We start from the raw sequence: 20,700 nt of genomic DNA, 5'->3' as shown, positions 1-20,700 counted from the left end.
TTGAAGTTATTATTTCATTTATTACAAGGAAAAAGCCATCCAAACCTACCTGGTCCTATAAGTAATTGCCCACTAAACCTTAAAACTGGTTGTGCCACCCTCGGCAGCAACAACTGCAAGTGTTTGTGATAGCTGGCAAACTCTGTCACATGGCAGTGGAGGAATTTTGGCCCACTCTTCTTTGCATAGTTGTTTTAATGCATTGGAGGGTTTTCAAGCATGAACCGCCTGCTTAAGGTCATGCCACAGCGTCTCAAATGGATTAAAGTCCAGACTTTGACTACGCTGCTCCAAAACCTTCATTCCAGTTGGGGACATCTTGTCATATATTTAACCATTTTATTGCAAAATGGAAATACAGTTTTAATTTGCGGAGGAGGCTTTCTCCCTTGGTTAGTCAAGCAGCATGCTTTGACTTTCCAGAAACCCTGTATGGATAGACATATTTATGAAAATACACATTGAATACAATAAAATTAGTTCAAAAGCAATTAATCCAAAGCATGAGTCTGATTATGAGGGTGCAACAAGCTTTGTGCTATAAAGGAGGAGGCTGGGGTGGAGGAGGTTAACCCTTAGAGCTCACAGCTATTTTTTTCACCATCATGTCTCGTCTGGGCTGTTTGTCTTTAAAAGCTTCTAAAACATCAACCCTGTGGTGCACAGTCAAGCTCTATACATCCTTTTCCAGGACAACCTGGGCTTTAATAATATATATATATATATATATATATATATATATATATATATATATATATATATATATACACTACAGCAATGTCACTTGAATTTTAAATAAGTTATAGGACTCTAAATATAAAAGAAAAAAACAAATCAGAATTTAAAACTCTGAGATTTTTATTTATAACACAGAAAACATTAGTGACTAAGCTTTTTCTTTGCACAAACTTGTTCTCCCATCTTTTTGGGACAAAACGGTGCAAAAATAAACATTCAGTGACTAACAGTTTTAAAAATATCTACATATATACAAAGAAAAGTTCATGCACGTTGTTTGCAGTTTGATTCATTGGTGCCATTCCTTTAAGCAGTAGAGACACAACTGGTTGACTACACCTCCCACAATGCATTGGGATAAACAAAATGGCGAATGCCCTGGGCAAACAGCCAAACTAAGTGATTGAAAATGGATTAAAAATGGATAAAAAGACGATTATTATCGGATCTAACAATTTGGATTCGATCTGTAAAGACCCTGAAAAATCACCAAAGTTCCGGGTTCCAGCGTCCTTTAGGGCTGCGGAGACATTGAGGGTAGCAAACGAACGACAAGAAAGTCAGCTTTCAGAGGAGAAAAGAGTGACTATGACTTGTCGTTCAAAAGTTATCAACGTTTTTATAAACTGTGTCACTTCTTGTTATTTATGTCAACACCGTCCCCAGAGACCCCGGAAAGTTAGCCAAGTTCAGGGCTCACTAGAAAATGTTCTGTAAGAGCTATGAATGCATGGAAGACATGATAAGGCACAACAGAGAGCTTTCAGTTAAAAAAACAACAACAAAATGTCTACGACTTATGGTTCAAACATTACCAAGTGATTTATAAAGGGCTGTGCCTGCTCTAAGGGTTAAGCTTGGCCAGCAGCAGCAGCGTGGTGCATCAGCATAAATGCAAGCAGGGATTATTGAGAAGTACATCATATTTAAATGAACTGTTGTGTTGACAGAAAGAGCTGTGATTGGCTGTGGGAGCTGGGAGGTGATAGTTAGGATCAGCTGGCCGTCAGCTGATCACGGCTGGGTGTATCACTACCGTGTCTTGCATTAACTAATGTTGTGTTTTGTTTTGTTGCTTTAAGCCATCCAGAGGTGGACTTGCTGGTATGTTTTGCATCATTGTCCTGCTGCACAACCCAATTGCACTTAAGTTTGAGGTCACAAAGTGATAGCTGGACATTCTCCTTCTGGATTATCTGCTAGAGAGCAGAATTCATGGTTCCATCAATTACAGCAAGAAGTCTTGGTCCTGAAGCTGCAAAGCAGCCCCAGACCATCACACTACTACCACCATGTTTGACTGTTGGTATGATGGTCTTTTAAGACATGCTGTGCCAGATGCAACAAAGAGAGGTTGTGCTTGAGTTATAGGCATATCATACTACTAAGCCTCCCAGGGAAAGTCTACTGTAGGGTGCTAGAAAGGAGACTCAGTTTGATTGTTGAACCTGGGATACAGAAGGAACAGTCCTGATTCCATCCTGGTTGTGGGAAAGTGGACCAGCTCTTTACTCTTACAGGACATCTTGAGGGAGCATCGGAGTTTGCTCATCCAGTCTACATGTGTTTGGTGGACTTGGGGAAGGCTTGCAAATGTGTCCCACAGGGGGTACTCCGAGAATATAGTGCCCCTTATCTCCAATGCAGTTTGTCATGGACAGGATCTCCAGGCGCAGTCATTTGGAAGGAGGGTTTTTGGTTCAGGGACCACAGAATTTCATCTCTGGCCCACACCACCTGCTTTTTGCCGAGGATTTGGTCCTGTTGGCTTCCTCAGCTGGGTTGTAGCTGAGTGCACCGATCAGGATGAGGGTTCAGCACGTCCAAGTCCTCCATGGTTCTCAGCTGGAAGAGTACAGTGGATTCCTTTCTCTGGGTGGGGAGATAGTCCTTGCCTCAGGTAAAGGAGTTCAAGTATCTTGGGGTCTTGTTCACAAGGAAGGGTAAAATGGACTGTGAAATTGACAAGCGGATTGGTGCAGTGTCAGCAGCATTGTAGACATTGTACCAGACCGCTCTGCTGAAGAGGGGTCATTACAGGGAGCTAAGCCGGAAGGCAAAGCCCTCAATTTACCCCTCAATCTTTGTTCCAACCCTCACCTATGGTCATGAATTCTGGGTAAAGACTGAAGAATGAGACTGAAAGTTCAAGTGGTCAAAATGAGATTCCCTAGGAAGGTGTCTGGGCTAAACCTTAGAGATAGGGTGATGTTGGAAAGGTTGTCAAAAGGAGCCAGTTGAGTCTGTTTGGGCTTCTGATTAGGATGCCTCCTTTATGTCCTTTTGGATCAGCAATGGTTTTGGCCTTGGAGCTCTCCCATCAATGCCATTTTTGCCCAGTCTCCTTCTTATTGTTGAACCATGAACCTTAACTGGGTCAAGTTGGGTCTGCAGGTCTTCGGATGTTGTTCTGGGTTCTTTTGTGACCTCTTGGATGACTTGCTAATGCACTCTTGGAGTAATGTTGGTAGGCCGGCCAATCCCGGGTTAGGTTCACCACTGTTCCAAGTTTTCTCTGTTTGTAGACAATGGCTCTCACCATGGCTTCCCGGAGTCCCAAAGCCTTCTCTGCTTTTTTTGGATTACGTGAGCATGTTGATCGGCACACAGCACTGACATTAAGGCAAATGCCGCCACTATAGTGGAGGCTGTTGCTTTGTCTGCCACTTCCATGTCTATGTTGTTTTGACATTTATATTGACTGTGGAAACCTCCCATCCAACAGGGATAGCCTCCTGCTGTGGGTGCATATGTGAACAGCTAACCCAGGAAGACTCTTAAATAGGCTTCTTGAAATAATCTAACAATTGAGAACTACAGTTAACAGATATAAAAATACCCTTCCCTTGATAAGACATTCACGAAACCAGACTTCAGTCAAACTTAGACTTTTGTCCATATTTTTGGATAAAAAAAACGAGATTCCCTTGGTGAATGACAAATCCTTCATTTACAAGGACATTTGTTGAACCAAAATTAATTTAAACTTGAAGACATTTGTCCTTGTTTGCAGAGGACAAAGAAGGACAAAAATAGAGCTTACTGATGCAAAAATTCCACAGGATATAAAAGGGTAAGACGGTGGAATGAGCTGGAGAGAGAAAGAGAGTAGGGAATCACATGTGGGTAAGGAGCCACATGGGTGCGATTTGACAGCCTGTATGAATGAGGTGCACAAACATGACTACAAGGCTCCTTATTTGAGCATCTTTATTTAGAAGTTCACCAAACCAAACCTCATTCATTGCTTCTTTTATTTACCTTCAGTTTTTTAATTAAAATGCACCCTGATAGTGTAAGAGCTTCCTCCTGTCATGAAGACGTGATTGAACCAAACTTGATGCAAAACTGGTTGGTTGTGTCCCTTTTAAGCCAAAAGTGCCCTTTACTGACATCTACTGACCAAAATTAAATTGAAGCTTAGACTTCTGTCAATGTTTGCCGTGTAATCACACCTGGCTGATGTAAAAAAAAAAACTCTCTATCAATAGTTTAAGCTGAAAGACTTGGCTCCTTTTTGCCTTTATTTACCAAGCCATTCCCCAAACCAGATTTTATTCAGATTATGAAGTTTTTTGACCCAGTTTCCTGAGTGAAACTGCACATCACTTATGTGATAACTCACTCCAATTTACTGAACCAACTGTCGCTTAAAACTTACAATTTCATTCCCTTTTTTCTCATAACAACTTTCAGTTTTCTTTTTTTGATTTAGACATATTTGTTTGCCGAGTTGAACTGCCCATTTATGATGCAACAAACCTCCTCCTTTACCAAGGTAACTCCATTGAAAACTCAAAGGTTTTTGTCCTTATTGGTTGAGCTAAATCACACCACACAGATGTAAAAACATCCTTTCTTTATCAAGGTAACTCCATTCAAATCTCAAAGACTTTTGTCCCTATTTGCCTTTATTTATTTAGACATCTACCGAGTCAAACTTTATTACAGTCTTTAAGACTTTATTGCCTGCCTTCTCAGACAAACTTCATGTTACTGATGCAAAATGCTTTCCTATATTAAGACATTTATTGGATCAAACTTGAGGACTTTGCTTCTTTTTGCCCTCCTTTTTAAAAAAGAAAAATTCTAAACCAAACCATATTCAAAACGTAAAGACCTGATGTCTTATTTTCAGTTGAAACTTTGCCAAATTAATGTAAATATTCCCTTTTAATTGACCCCAACGTCGTTCATAATTTGAAGACGTCTGTCTCTGACCTGGTGAAAATCCCCTTGATGGGGCCGCAGATGACCTAGTGGTTAGGTCCCATCTCATGTACCTGGGTGGCCCGGGTTCAGGTCAGACCTACATCCACTGTCATCCTCACTAAATAAAGACATTAAAGGACCAAAACTATATCTAAAAAAATCCCCTTGATTAATGAAAAAAGTACAAAAAATTTTGCCCTTAATTTCTTCTATTTAACGTTTCAGTGAACCAACCTTGATCATGAACATTCCCTCCTTTATTTTGACTTTTACTGAACCAAACTCCAAGACTTTAGTCTTTATATGCCTGCTTTTAAAAGCATTTTCTGAACTTCAAAATTTGTACCCTTTAGCCCATTTTTACCTTTGAAATTGCACCTTATTGATCAAAAAATTCCTTCATTTTCAAAAACATTTATTGAACAAAACTTCATTCATAACTTATTGACTTTTATTTCTATTTGGTGGGATAAAATGCACCTTACAAATACAGAAGTTTCCCTGCTTTAGTAAGACATTTATTGAACCAAACTTTGTTCTTAATGTTAAGGTTTTGACCCCATCAGGTTGGATAATCTGCAACTTGCTGATATAAAAAACCTGTCCTTTTGTGGGACGTTTATTGAACCAAACTTTATTCATATTTTGAATGTTTTTGTCTCCATTTGTTGAGATAACCTGCACCTTTCTGAGATAAAAGCCTTCCTTTTAGTGAGACGTTTGTGGCACCAAACTCCATTCAGACATTGCAGACTGTCCTTATGTGCACTCTGCAAATGCCCTCATGCCTAATGCTTTATATGCGTGTATACTCATGTGGGGAATGTGTTTACTTGTGTATGATTTTCCTCTCCTGAGACAGTAATGACTCACTGCTGATGGTATGCGATACAGGGCACCAGTCATATAGTCTCATACATGAGTCTTGTGTTTTCTACATAGGGCAGAGCCTGTTCTAGTTAAACCCTGACGGATTAGAAAGCTGCTGCTGGTGTGTTCTGGCTTGTCTACTTCCACTGTTAACAGAACTGATGTTCAAACGGTAAGGAAATGTATTTCTACCGAATTATGAGCCATTACAGCTGTCCATCAAGACGCCACATAAAGCCACAGCTGTTAAAAAATGCTACTTCCATGTCTAGTCTGAAGATCATTCATATTCTATCTACATTTCTGCATAAATATGTCCGTCTGCACTCCAGCACACAGCAGTTACTGACTGAGTGTGTAGGTGTCAAGGTGATTTTTCCCTTCAAGTGGCAACAATTAAAATGGGCTTGCAAATTAAACTGAACTATTCCCAGGTCTGCATTGAATTTCTCCTCTACAGCCAGTATGCAAATGTTTGCCTGTGTTATTTTTCTTGTGTTATTTGCAAAACATTTCGGATATTAAATACTCCAAACAGGAAAGCAAGATAGCAGATTGTCTTTCTTATGAGTTGTAGAGTGCTTGTGGGTCCTTTTTTATTACTGTGTGTTTCAAAAGGATGCAGTCTCTTATTCTAGTGATCGATTGTATTGAAAAAACTTTTTTAAAGTACATCTTTTTCATGACAGCCGCATAGGAGAGGAATAATTCCCCTTGTGGGACTAATAAAGGGGTATCTTATCTTATCTTAAATCGACTATGAATTGCAAGTCAAACTTGCCTGGGAGATCACAGACATAAGGACAATTTCAACTGATATTTAAAATTAAAATCCTCAGAATGAACCAACTCAGGATAAGGCCAGGCTACAAGACTACACACTTGCTGTTTATCACACCTTTAATCAAGAGCATGGCTGGTGTGACTCTGTCAGGAGCAGTAGTATTGTTATATTAATGCCATATAATTTCGGATCATTTGGAAAAGTAAATTGGGTCAAGCACCCACTTGATCACTGGGGGGAGGTCAGGCCTAGAGTTGGACTTAAATCATCTAGTGTGAGGCTCAGTCTAATGCCCCAGACTGCCACTTCAACTTTAATATTTACCCTGCTCAGAAGTTTCATCTTCAATATAAATGTCACGGATGTCTAATGGGGGTGAAAGTTATCCCTCCATGTATATGAAGAGCTCCCACTGTGTCATGTGGCCAGATGCCATGCTTTCTCATGCTTCCTGAATGCTTTAACATGCCGTCAAATTAAACCATTATCATCCAGTTCAATATAGACGTATAAGGACTTAATGATGGCAGAGATTTGCTGTGGTGATGTTGTGGAATTGCACTGTGAAAAGGGTTTTAAATTGCATAAATATGCTGGCCAGTGCCAGTATAAATTTACAAGTTAGTAGGGTTGAGTATTGTATGGGGTTTTTTCAATACCAGTGCCAACACAATACTTTGTAAACAGTGCCAACATCTAAATGTGACTGAAGTAATACTTTTAAGACAAAATCACAGAGAACTGACTCAGAGAAATATCTAAAAAGATGCCAATAGACCATATAAGTAAAAGCATTCTTTATGTAAGAGGCTCCAAGACAATGGTGTTGCATGAGACATTGCTCCAGACACTACAATAATTAAAACAATCCATGCTAAGATGCAAGTGCACATTAATCACTTTACATATTTCATGCCTTTTATATGGAGAGAGGATCACATAAGGGTGGCATAAATCATCATAAATCGCTACAGATTAGACAGTCAGTATGTTTACATTAGGGTTGCATGATATTAATGGCATGCTATCAGTATCAGCAGATGTGTAAATTTCTGCTGATATTTACAACCAATACAGCTGCTATACATATCAGCAGAATATATCAGCCTTAATTGTAAATCAGCTTTTAGAGCAGTGGTTTTCAAACTTTTTTCGCCCAAGGCACACCTAAGGTTAAGCCAAAAATCTCAAGACACACCATATTAATATCAATACAAAATAGACTATTTTAAAAAATGGGCAAAATTGGCCAAAGAAGTGGCCAAACAAATGCAAAGTGAGTGAAAATTGGCAAGAAGGTGGTAAAATAGATTACAAGTGGCGGGAAAGTGGCAAAAAGGGTTAAAGTTGCTAAAAGGTGGTAAAAAGGGGTTAAAAGTGATGGAAAAAATGGCAAAAAATGTCAGAATAATAGCAAAAGTAGGCAAAACCTGGTAAAAAGGTAGCAAAAATTGTGAGCAAAAATGTAGCTAAAAAAGTTGCAAAAATGGGTACAAAGTATTTGAAAATAGTTGCATGATTGCAAAAAGCAGCAAAAATGGTTGAAGTTGTCAAAATAAGTAGCGTGAATTAATAATTTCAACACCAATTTCAACTTAATAATATCTTGCCAAATAAGGTAACTGTTAGCCAGGACGCTAGCACCAATGCAACTGATCCAACACACATGCACTGATATCATCAATAAATCATAGCTAGGCAGGACCTACCTCTGGGTTTATCAGGGCCCAGCCAGATCCCCAAGGCACACCCTGACTTGCCTCAAGGCACACTAGTGTGCCTTGCCACACCATTTGAGAACCACTGTTTTAGAGGTTTGACTAACATGCCTAAATAATGCCACTGAAGACTGATTGATTCTCTTTTGCATGTACACCTCAGCTGAACCAGACTAGACTGGGCGTTTTGCATATGTTTTGACCTGTAGGTTAAACAGCATCAATATTAAGCATAACAGTAGTGGCTTTGCTGTCTTTGGAAACCATATGCTAGAGTTAGGGGTTCATCTCTGTTGTACCAAGAGTAAAAGTGTAGAGTGTGTACTAAGTATACAGAGCTAGAAAGCTTCACTATATGTTTTGGCTGTTTAATATACAGCCAGTTAGCAACCAACCAGCTTGTTGGCATGGTTAACCGGGAGAAGGCCCAATGGTAACTAGCTGCTATGGTAGAGGCCAATATTTCTCCTTACAAAGGTGGACACCTATATGATACCTGGTTTATATTCATACTGGGGCAAGCACAGTCAGGTCAAGTATGGTGGCATATGCCTGTCCGGCACTTCGTCCCTGCTCTCCTTAGAACGTCAACATTAGACATACAGTCTTGCCAACATACTCAAAAATGCGCCAAAAAAAAGTTGTCATAAAGGAGTCTTGTTGGCGCTTCTGGCCACAACTCAACGTCCAGGCCTCTCAAGAATATAGTAAGACTGGCAGCCTAAGGACAGGAAGACTCTAGTAAAATTGTCATCTGAGCTTAATTGGTATCTTAATTTAACTATGCATGTAAACGCACTGAGTGGGAAGAGGTTTGCTTGCAGTTTTTGAGAAGTGAAAACAGAGAAATTACCCAATATTAGGCGCAGAGGACTTCCTTTTTTATTACTGTGCTATCAAAACAGGTATCGACAGTGCTTGGGTTTTTTTGTTTAAAATTTGGGAAATGGGTATTGTGACAGCCTCAGAGTTGCCACGATATCAGAATTTTAAATTTCGATACAATACAGTAAAATTAGACGATATCAGTACCTGTTTTAATACCACAGAACTCCTGGTTATCAAAAACCTCTTAGTTTAGTTATTTATTTTTAATTTCCAACTTGTAAATAAGAAAGATTCACTACAAAGTAAACACACTAGTGAAGGAAAAAGTTTTTTTTACGAAAATATACAAAGGCCTACCTAAAATCAAATATTTCTTTTGAATTATCATTAATCAACCAGAAGAAGAGTATGCATTTATTCTACTCTGTCTGCAACTTCTTTTTTTTATATTTGGGTCATTTTTTAGCGTCAGTGTTTGTGCAGGTCTGTAGGGCTGTCGTCAGTCTGTAGGGCGGGATGTAAAGGAAAACTTTAAGGGACCAGGAGACATCGCTGTCTCTCTATCTCTGTAACTGACACTCATGTAAGCATGTGCATCTTTGAGAGATGCTAAAGAGATTTAATAAACAGATTTGCCATCTTGAGAAATGAACAGTTAGTGAGGATAGAGGCTGATGGAGGGCGGAGATTAAAGATTGATTGGCCATCGCTGCATAATGTCTGTCTCTCTCTGCTAATGGCATTGATGGGTTAAGTAAGTTTTTATCTGTTTTTCTCCAAAACTTAGGTTCTTCTGGTATTAATGAATATAGAAATAACAGAGCATGTAGTATAGAAATGTATTGAAGTATCAAAAATTCTGAAAACCTTAGACAGCCCTAGTTGAAACGCCTGAGGAAATGAGATTATAAGGGTCCAAAGATTGTAAATCTGATATAATTTGGCTCTTATCATGCTAAATTGGATGTTGGTTGGTGGATATTCTGAGGCCTGACCCCATCGTGCCCATGTGTTTTATCAGTCAAAGCCCAAATCATGCTGGGAGTCGCATCAAATCAAATTGACTCCTGAATAGGCGAATTTGGCAGCACTGCTAAAGGAGAAAATTTACTTAGATAAACCAAATTACAACCAAATGCCTCTCTGATCAGTCTTGAACACTGACTACCAAGTACAGTAGGCAACATTTCCCACCTCAATCAGCAAGTTTTGGTCTTGAAAAAGGAGAGAGAACAAAAAGAGTCATCAGCTGCTCAGTTGTTAAGAAGTATTTTTATGAATACACTTGTTGAGACTTCACTGGCAAAGTCTACACCAGGAGATTTGCATTTCTCTACGGCATGGCATTATTAGCCTGCAACCAAACTATTTTGCATGCCACATGTTTATGGCGCAAGGGCGATTGCAAAGGCAAGAAAAGAGGATTTGGCCTTTTCCTCGAAATCACTGCTTAGTTAATGGGCAGTGGGGCTGGGTTGGGGTTTTCTTTGAATATACTGTAAGTGTTTGCACAACCAAGGGAATTCACAGATTTAAATAAAATGTGGATTTTTCTGCTTAGGTTTGAAACCTTCTGCTCTGTTTTCATACTCAACTTTCACGTGCAAGTAAAAAAGGAAATTAACTTGCTTTGTAGTGATTTATTTTGCAAAAACTTGCAGGTACAGTCAAGATGTGAATATGCTACAAACCGTGACTTGGAGAAAGACAGAGAGGATCAGTAAAAGCCATTAGGAACCTTGAAATGTAACCGATTTGGGCTGCTTTGGCTCACTACGTGCTTTTCAGGAAGCCTTCCAAGAATTTAGACAATGAACAGTAAACATGGCATGTTCCTCTGAACAATTCCACATTAGATCTCAAAGATCACGTGTCTCTCTTGTTTCTTTTCTTTTTTTTCTTCTCAGAATCAACAGCCCCCACACCACAGTGCATTGCAGATAACTGTAGCAGCTACATTTCACTTTCCCTGCGTATGTACTGTACTTACACTTGACAAGGAGCTCTCACAAACTGGCAAATGTGCAGAATCTCTCTCTCTCTCACTTTCTCTCACTCTCTCTCTCTCTCTCTCTCTCGCTCTATCTCAGAGATTTCTGGTAAGTGACATGTTTGGCCGTTGGCATAATGCCTAGCAAGATCACATGGCATGAATGTCGTGCCTGTGTATGTGTGTCTTTGTGTGTGGAGCGAGAGAGAGAGGGAGAAATTGTGTACGTCTGTGCGTTTGTGCTTGAGTAGAAAAAAAGAAAAGAATGGGAGCCTGTGCACATTTGATTGTTCCAAGTATTTTCAGCATGAAAAGGAGCACGTAGCTGTAGCAGAGAACTGAAGAGTGCCGAGAAGTATGACGAGGATGTGTTTCTGATATAGTCATAAGATCGCCTTTTCTAAAGGGATGGAAAATTAGATTTTGCAGCATAATAATTCATAGTGGAAACAATTATTAAAGCGATTTGTTGCATTGACACATTAAATATTCATGAAGGTTATGTAGGCTTACAGCAGTGTTAATTTTGACAGCAATTTAGACTTTAGTTTTAGTCTTTAGATGAAAATGCCTTTTAGTTTTAGACACACTTTTAAGTTTATGTCTAGTGTTACTTGATGAAAACTCAAGTTTTAGTCTTCATTTTCGCAGGCCACCTCTGTCAGACACCACCACTGTCAGGGTGAAAATACGTGCAACAATTTCTAAATCAAACTGGATTACAGTTTTGGTAAGAGTTGGTCACCAAAAGTAACAAACCTAACCTGCAAAACCTATTCACAAAACTTTAACCATAGGTTATTTGCAGTCATGTGATACAGATGAGGAGTGAATGCCAGCTGGGGAGGCAGGAAGTGAAGACCAGCCATTAGGAATGAACTGGAACAGAAGAAAGTACATTAAAGCCCTAAATGGAAAGGTTTGCTGCAGTTACCATCAGAAAATATATACACACACCAACATGAACAAGCCACTTCTACGTAACGGCTCTTTAATGCAAACGACAGTAGCTAGCTCCTGTTTCAGTGCCAGTTTCCTTTCCTACATTTTTGTTATTTAATCCGCATTTAAAAAGCCAAACTGGCACCAAATGAAGAGTTGTCTGGGAGCCAAACATCAGCTCTACTGAGCTGAGCCACACTATCCAGATCTCTTAAAAGAGGCAGACATTCGCGAGCAAGACTGGACTGCATCAGCTGTGGGAAGATCAGGGTTTAATAGGTTATACTGTAGCAAAGTGTACAGAGCCAAACTGGACTTCTTTGTGAAAATGGACCATACAGGAGTGTTTCGTGGCTGTTCAGGCTTTCGATGGGCTTTAAATCCAGGCCTGCCACGATTTCTATGAGTTTTTGAAACTTTTTTTTTTCCTTGTATCACTAATGTCGTGACTCAAAAGTAGCTCAATTCTCAATTCTCAATTTCTCTTTTTCATAATTTGAACAGTTGGCAGTCATAAACAGCAGTGAACTTTGGCATTTTGATAGCGCTTCTCTGTGCAAATTCACTCCCATTTGGAGTTTTCCACTGTACCATGACGTCACCTACAAAGAATAGCTAACAGGGACAAAAAAAAAGCTTGTGAAAACACATTAACGAAGCATATGTAGCTAAAGCTAATTAAGCTACCAAAGAGTACATAGCTATGTTAGCTATGTAGCTAACAAGGTATCTTTAATAGTACACAAAAGGTAACTTTTTTGTGCCGACAGGACAGGTTTGTCAAAACAAACATTGATGATTAAACCAAGCATGATAGCCATACTTTAACAAAGCTAGGTTAGCTAACATAGCTAAGAACGTTTAAGTAGCTTTGTTAGCTTTAGCCACATTTGCTACAGCTAACACTGCTAAAGCTAACATAGCTGAATTAATTATGTAGCTACATTAGCTATACATGTAGCATACTTTAGCTAGAGTAGCTAAAACGAGCCACATACCTACTTCTCTCAAGTAACTACTTAATAGACGGCATATTTGTTGTGCTGGCAAAATATGTCACTTCTGTCCTGATGGAGTTGGTGTCTCACTGGACCCCTCTCTTTAATTTTCACTTTATTTTCTTTGATCTAATTGTATTAGCCTTATTGTAAAGTTAATATAAGTATAAAATACTTAATAATGCACAGTTAGTATTTTAATTGCTTTAAAATATGCTGAAGAAATGTTGACATACTTTCAGTACTATCCACCCAATCTGTGTGTTTTGGCATATTACATGTTCACTCGAGAAATATCAGGCTTTGAATGTCTAACACTCCTGCTCTAACACTTAAGTCTCTGTGATGAAACTAATCAAACTTTTCATCACTGTTTTATCACCAAATAAGCTAGCCTTAGTCTAGTCTTCCTCATGGAAAACGGCTGTCAACTAACATTTTTAGTCTCCGTTTTATGACATTTACACTGGCTTACAGAGAGATTATTCACAAGAGGCACTCTGCCCATATTACCTGGTACTTAATTTGCACTTCTGGGAACCTTTCTTAAACCCTCTCTGTGTTTAATTTACAGTACGATGGAGATCACAACCACAAGGTCACTGCCATTTACTGAGAATCCTCCAAAGTAAAGACGTAAGCTTGAGTCAACTTTTTAACCCCTCTCTATTCTTTTCTAAAGGCTCTGATGTAGCCTGGACGTGTTTTAGAACAATTTACTCCGATCCTTTAAAGTTTCAGCGAGGGGACATTAGATTTACTGTGAAAGTCAAACCTATAATTCGGGGGGATGACGCACACAGACATGCACAAACACACACAAGCATTCACATCACATAAATAAACCCCACAGATTCATGCAGGGCCATACACACTCACTCTGAGAGGGCGAGCGAGCACTGTGGATGGCATTTATCCTCGCAGCCCACCTCAATTTTCCATGCTCTTTTGCTGTGTGCTGTACATAATTAAATTGCTGCAAACTTGAAGCCGCTTTCAAGACTCCTGCCAGTAAACAGAAAAAGCGATAATTAGTGCATAAGGTAACACGTGGGGCAGGCATAGCTGTTGACCCCTCCCCTGTGGCGATGGCCCGCTCTGTATGTGGTCTTCATGTCCCAGCAGCGTGGCAGAATGCTGATAGGGGCCAGTGGAAAAAGACAGGAATCTAAGACAGGGGGTATTCACAGCTCAGCCCCCCTCCAACCCTTTTACAGCTAACATACATTAGCAGTTATGGCTAAATCACAGATGATTTCATTATAGTTATGTGTTGAAGGAGAAAACTAACTTCAGACCCTCTCTAATGTTCTTTAACATCTCTAGGTATTGTGAAAATTGTAGTTTCATGTTTTTCTGAACAGTTAACTTAATAATCCCTCGAACTTTGTTGTCCTTTTTGGTACTCATATATTAAGAGCTCTTATCTGAAAAATGCACATTGCTCTGGGCTTTTTGCCAACACTTAGAATAAACAAGAAATACCACACATATCTGTTCATGAAGCAGCATTTTATGGGAACTTTAGCAACTGTGGAGATGGTAAAAGGTGCAGTTCCTCAACTGACCACTAGATGCTAACTACAAAAACAAGCTAGTGCCCATAGAGGCCCATGTTAGACATCTCAACTTCACTAAAGACATAAAAATGTAACTTCCTTTTACAAAAAATATCCATATGGTAAATTTCTCATCACAAAGTTGCCATACAAGGATTTTTGAAATTACTCAGTTTCTTAAGAAAAATTATATTATTTTTTTAAGTCAGAAAAGCTAATCACATAACCTTTGCTTGATGTTTCAATACTTCACTTATTTGTACTGATTAATATGTGATTATTGCTTGAGTACCAGTTGGTTTTTCTTAACTTCAAAGACGCTGTTATATTTGTAAGTTAAGCTAGGCTATGCTAACTGGCTAATGGCTGTAGCTTTATCATATACAAATGTGTCTGCAATATTGGGATCTTTTTTTCTTATGTACTGAGCTCAAAGGACTTGTTTGGCATATTACTTTTCTTTTATTAGCATCATTTGTGCTAGGCTAATAAGCTCAAGGGTTTAGCTTTGTGCTGTATTGATACATGATTTTGGTACCATGCTATTTTATCTTACCTTCTTAGTTTAGAAGGTAGTAGGTAGTATCAGTGCACATATATCAAAAAGCTTTTGTCGGACCAAGATGACCCTGGTCAGCGAGCTGTACAGTGACTCCCACTAGCCATTAAATTTATCTTTGACATATCCTGTTCTTTATTCTAACGAGTCTTAGCTGTTGGCACCAGTGTTTGTGAACACTAAAAATGGTAAATGCTTACTGCAATGAGGCTGCTTTGCACAAAAATTGTCAGATTTTCCCCCAAATAAATGCAAAATTCTATATTTGTTCCCACTTTATTCAACTATATAACATATGTATAACTTTATTTTCAACTAGAAGGTTGGCTAGTAAAAATTCAGAGTGGCTACTAACTTTGGAAAACTATTAGCCAGAGTGGCCAGGGAGAAAAAAGTTAATGTTAAACAGTTTGCATTTATATCTTTCAATTTCTTATAATTCAACCATCGTGGCCCATTTGCTGTTCCTTTGCGACCCTCTCAGGAACCATGACCCACACTTTAGAAATCACTGCTTTGACATAAAATACTTATAAAAATAGAAAAGGTTTATTTGTTTCAGCCACATGAAAGGAAGTAAAGGCTCCGTTGGTGCACAGATCATCAGTGATGATAGTTTTGTAATGGTATCTCTTATTGCAGGTTTAACAATGATACCTTTGTGTACAGTAATGCAACAGCAACCACTTAAAAGTCAAACAAGGATTTCCACCGATCAGCTCTTGGAAACAGGGTTGACGCTCAGCCTAAGCACTTGTGTATCAGACTTTTGAGTGTCTCTTCTTTCCATGGACATAATGCATGTCCCACTGATCATGTTTTAATCCTGCTCAACCGGCTGGCCCACATCTATATGTTTTCTTTGTGTAGCGTTATAAAAATGCATGGGATGTTTCTGTTTTGAGAGGGTGCGGCCTTTTTCCATTCTGTTTACCCACTTTTGAAAGTGATCAACAAACTCAGTTAGTGTAGGTCAGCTAGGGTCCCTCTCAGTGTTTTACCCGTGTGTCGAGGTTAACCAAGGTGACATGTTATTTGAGCACATGTATGCAGGCTTAGTCTGGTGCTGACTGGGAGATTCTTAGGTCACAGTAAAGTGCATGTGGGTGGGAGTCAGTCAGGGGAGGGGGGTGTGCACTCAAAATAAATGTGTATACGTATCACGGAGCACTTGAACAAGCCATCTTTTATGACAAATTATAACACAAGGCAACATTATGATTGCAATCATGGGAAATCTCTGCTGCATGTCATGAGACATTCTTTTGATTCACCTACCCTCATCATGATATCAAACAGCGCTTCGTTCCCCTTCTGTTTTTTCTTTCCCATGCATGAGAATGAATTAAAGCGTTCTGTCTGCTCTAATTGAAAAACGTACATGCAGTCGATGTGGGCACCGCTCGCTCTCTCTGTATGTCTTTGTGTGGGTGTGTTTGTGCATGCCTGTCTGTAGACAGTGGGGCAGTGATGCTGAAAGATGTGTCCTCATTTTTTTTTTTTTTTTTTTTTTTTTTTTGCATTGCACCGGGCTCCTCTGGCGGTCGTGTTGGGCTGCTCTCTCTCTGATGTCACGCATGTGTCACTGCAGAGCATTCAGCTCAGAAACGACAGCGCGCCGCGATCAAAATGGCATGTGTACTCCCTCCATGTCTCCACCCTGCGTCTTCATCTGTGCCACCCTCTTCCTGTCACTCACTGTCGATGATATATGCACTTGAAACTGAAACATACAGTCTGTCCTTCATGTATTTGTTCTTGTTTTTCACAACCCTCCCTCCACTTGTTAAAATCCAACTTTAGAAAGGGGGGAAAAAATCGCCTGTTTTTGCTTGAGAGAAATTAAATGCCACCTTGACACCTTAAAGTGTAACAATCCTGTCAGAGCACAACCTTGTTTTGTGTTTTTTGTTAAATTCTCCTCACCTTGCATGACCCTTTTTGATTGACAGTGTTGTTGCAGCTGTTATTCTATGAATTGTTCTTGGATGAATAGCTGCTCACATTGCTCAGACACGTGGACGCCCTATAGAGCTTTTCATTGAAATCGTGTCGCAACATGCCATGCAAAAAAATTCTATAGAGGCTGTTCATTATACAAGACTGCAAATAAAAATAAACTTTGACGCATCCAGCAATGTTCACATGTGAATTCTAACATGGGAAAGGATCATGACAGAAGGGACTGGAGTGGCATTTAAAGACTAGGGGGAAATGTTTTTGTTTTCTCTGCATACATCTTAGAAGGTAAGAACTTGTAAGGGAAGTTGTTTAGTCTATAGCAGTGTTTCTTTTAAATGGGGGTCACCCTGTTATTGTATTTCCCACATTGTACTTGGGTGGTAGGGATGGCCTACCTGCCCTTCCCATTCTTTATGTTTGTCTTTTGACAATATTCATGAACAGTATGTTGTATAAAGATGCTCCAATAACATGACCCACCTTTTGAAATCTTTCTTTCAGTTTCCCTCAATCATAGCAGGTGAGCTGCTTGTGAAGGTTGATGAGGTGGCATATCAACCATCTAGGCTAGAAGGAAGTTTGATGGCTTAATCTTTAACATGAGTCGCCGGACTTCAATCAGTGCATTTACAGGAGGGATCTAAAGATGGTTATCTCTCTCACTCATACAGATGGTGATTACATACAATTTAAGGAAGAAAAATGGTGGGCATATATGCTGGTGTGGCTGTAAATATATGTGGATGGCACACTTAGGTACAGTCCATGTGAAGGAAATGCCCCTGGGGGGTCACGGAAACTTGGGGGGGGGGCAAAAGGAAAAAATTATTACATTATCTCAGTCTTTTTTGTATAGCTTCTAGTCATAACCAAAGATATCTCAAGGTGTGTTACAAAAAGGGCAGGTCTAGACCGTACTCTCTGTTGTAGCCTATTATGATAAAGACCAGGATTAGGCACCATGGGCACAGCACTAGCCCCGTTACACTTGCGACAAAAACCTTCCCTGTTAAAGCGCAGGAATGTCAAGCACAACCAGACTCATGTTGATAGCCCTCTGCTGATTTTTATGACAGTAACATATGGCTTCTTTAGTTACTACCAATCAGTACATATCAGAATCGGTGTGCTTTTTATGGCTGCTTAATTATTCTAATTGCAGTTTTGATGTCAACCTGTGCAATTACATAATTGCATAAAAGTCTGCGATTATTTTTGTATTGAGTGGTACTTGAAAGGTTTACAAAAATCCCTACAGAAAGGCCTTTAAGTTTACGTCTGTGCCACTAATGCACTTTGAAGAAGCATCTTTATTTGAAAAAATGAAAAATAATACTTTTTTGCAAAACAGTATTTTGAAAGCAGTAATGTAAAACGTTAAGGTTGTTTTTTTTTGTTACTTACTGTTAATGCGTGTTTTAGGGCTGAACGATTTGAGAAAATCTAATTGCGATTTAATATGCGACTATCTTTAGGTTCCTCATTTTATTTATTATACAACAAACGTAAGCAGTAAATCATCCTATATTATAATCATCACAATATTAGATAAATTCAACAAGGGATGAAGTATTTGAAAAAAATATCTAATTGTGATGTTATTTGAAGTAGGATTTTAGTAAACTTTAATGACAAAAGACACTTGTATGTATGCATAATGATCAGAACATAAAATCACTGCTGCAAAAAAAAAAAATTGTATCAAATCAGTATTTTAAAACATTTCAGGTTAAAAAAAACATTGCACTGTCTGCGATTTCAAAAATTGCAGCAGGCCATATTGCAATTTATTGTAATTTGTTATTTTTTGCCCTGCCCTAGTATTTTCAGAGTTGACAAACACACACTTCAAAACCATCATTACTTTCTGCATTTTCCCTGATAACCAAGCAAGTAGACTTATGATGCCATTTATGGATTATATCATAACTGCAAATAACATTGTTGTCCAGTATAATTGCAGTCACGCATTTTACCAAGACGGGCAGTGCTACTGCTTTTCTAATGCCAGTCTTGGGAAAATCTATGGTAGCATATCCACTATGTGTGGAGGTGGGAATTCTAACTCAGTGGATAACTTCACTCTTGGTGCAGGTGTGTCTAACAACAAAAACAACAACAGTCCACCAGAAACATGACCAAAAGAACCCCAGCAGGAATCACTGAACAAGAGGAAACATTCAAACACATAATTATAAACACTCTGCCCAAGGCCATGATGGGAACTCCACCCACACATCCCCCCATTTCCAACAGATGTGGAAAAAGTTCAAGAGACAAGAGAATAGACTCAAGTAAAAGCACAGTTACCCTGGTTAAAATTTACTTAATTAGAAGTAAAAGTACTGATTTCAAAATGTATTCTTAGTAAAAATAACTAGTTACTTTCCACCCCTGCTTTTTATGACTAACCCTTGTTAAGACAAAGATGACAGATAACTTTTTACAAAAAGACACTGCATGAAATGAAAGGAGATATCATAGAGTTGCACTGTTTGTAAAAATTACAGCTTATATACATGTTTGAATTAGCTTTGTCCTTACACTGACGCTGTATAATTATTTATTCCAGCGGTTAGGTAAAGAGATGCACCGACTGTGAAAATCAGGGCTGATACCGATGTTTAAACTAACATTTCAGCAATTTCATTGCTACTCTGCTGTAAGACTCCAAAAACATTTTCTCTCATAATCAACCACAAATCATATTTTTTCCATCAGGTTGCTTCTTCTGCATGATAAAAACAATCTCTAAATCAGCAGCTAGGTGAAGTAGACTGCAGCATTAAATTGATTTGACACAGCAGACAGACTCTATTAACCAGTAGCCAGTGTTTGTCAACAGGGCAAATATTGCAGATATTGATGTTAAACTGATGCATCTGTGCATCCCTAGTTAGGTGTTGTAGATGTAAGCATGAATTTGACTAGACACCACATGAAAAAACACTGGTGACTGATAACTGATTATGCCACGTTATTTGTAACTGTTAATAAAGATAAGCAAATGTATTAATAAGTTTAGTTTTTGGTTTTTGGCACTGTTATGCACAAGGACTTTTAAGACATGTTGCTGGAGGGGGTCTACACCAGAGACTAATGCTGGGAACTCTTGTCTAGTGTATCGGAAAGTAAAATTTAAATACCAACTCCTTAAAACAATGAAAGTTCTATTTTCTGATATTTGGCCAAAGTCAAAGTCCACGTGATAATTTTAAAAATCATTAAGATAGCCAGTTACTAAAAAAACAGACAAACAAAAAAAATTAATGGTTATTAATACTTTCTTAAATATTTGATTACTTTTCAAAACCACATTTCAAATGTTAGAAGTTGGGTTGCTATTTTAGCACTGTTGTAGTAGCAGGCACCCATATACCAAGGCTACAGTCCTTGACACACTTGTTGCAGGTTTGAGTCCCAAGCCCAGTGCTGTTGGGTGTACATTTTCCAAACTCACATTTTTCCCACATCTGCAACTATCTTCTTAAATAAAGGCCAAAGGTCCCCCAAAATATTACTGAAAAAGTGATGCAATCT

The 20,700-nt window shown here is 38.8% G+C and overlaps 1 protein-coding gene across 2 annotated transcripts in view; it reads left to right on the top strand.

Annotated features, from left to right (window-relative positions):
- The window catches only part of LOC121524876 (nucleus accumbens-associated protein 2), a 72,437-nt gene that overhangs the window by 5,403 nt on the left and 46,334 nt on the right, over window positions 1–20,700 (top strand). The window contains exon 2 of one of the 2 annotated variants that reach the window (XM_041810421.1): window positions 13,655–13,716. The exons of the other annotated variant lie outside the window; for it this stretch is intronic. The gene's annotated coding sequence lies outside the window, so the exon portion shown is untranslated. The remainder of the gene's footprint in view (window positions 1–13,654; window positions 13,717–20,700) is intronic. 2 annotated transcript variants of the gene reach the window in all.

This window comes from Cheilinus undulatus, linkage group 17 (genome assembly GCF_018320785.1).
Source record: "Cheilinus undulatus linkage group 17, ASM1832078v1, whole genome shotgun sequence".
Classification (NCBI taxonomy): domain Eukaryota; kingdom Metazoa; phylum Chordata; class Actinopteri; order Labriformes; family Labridae; genus Cheilinus; species Cheilinus undulatus.
Note: the sequence above shows the minus strand (reverse complement) of the source record. Positions and strands in the feature narration are given on the sequence as shown.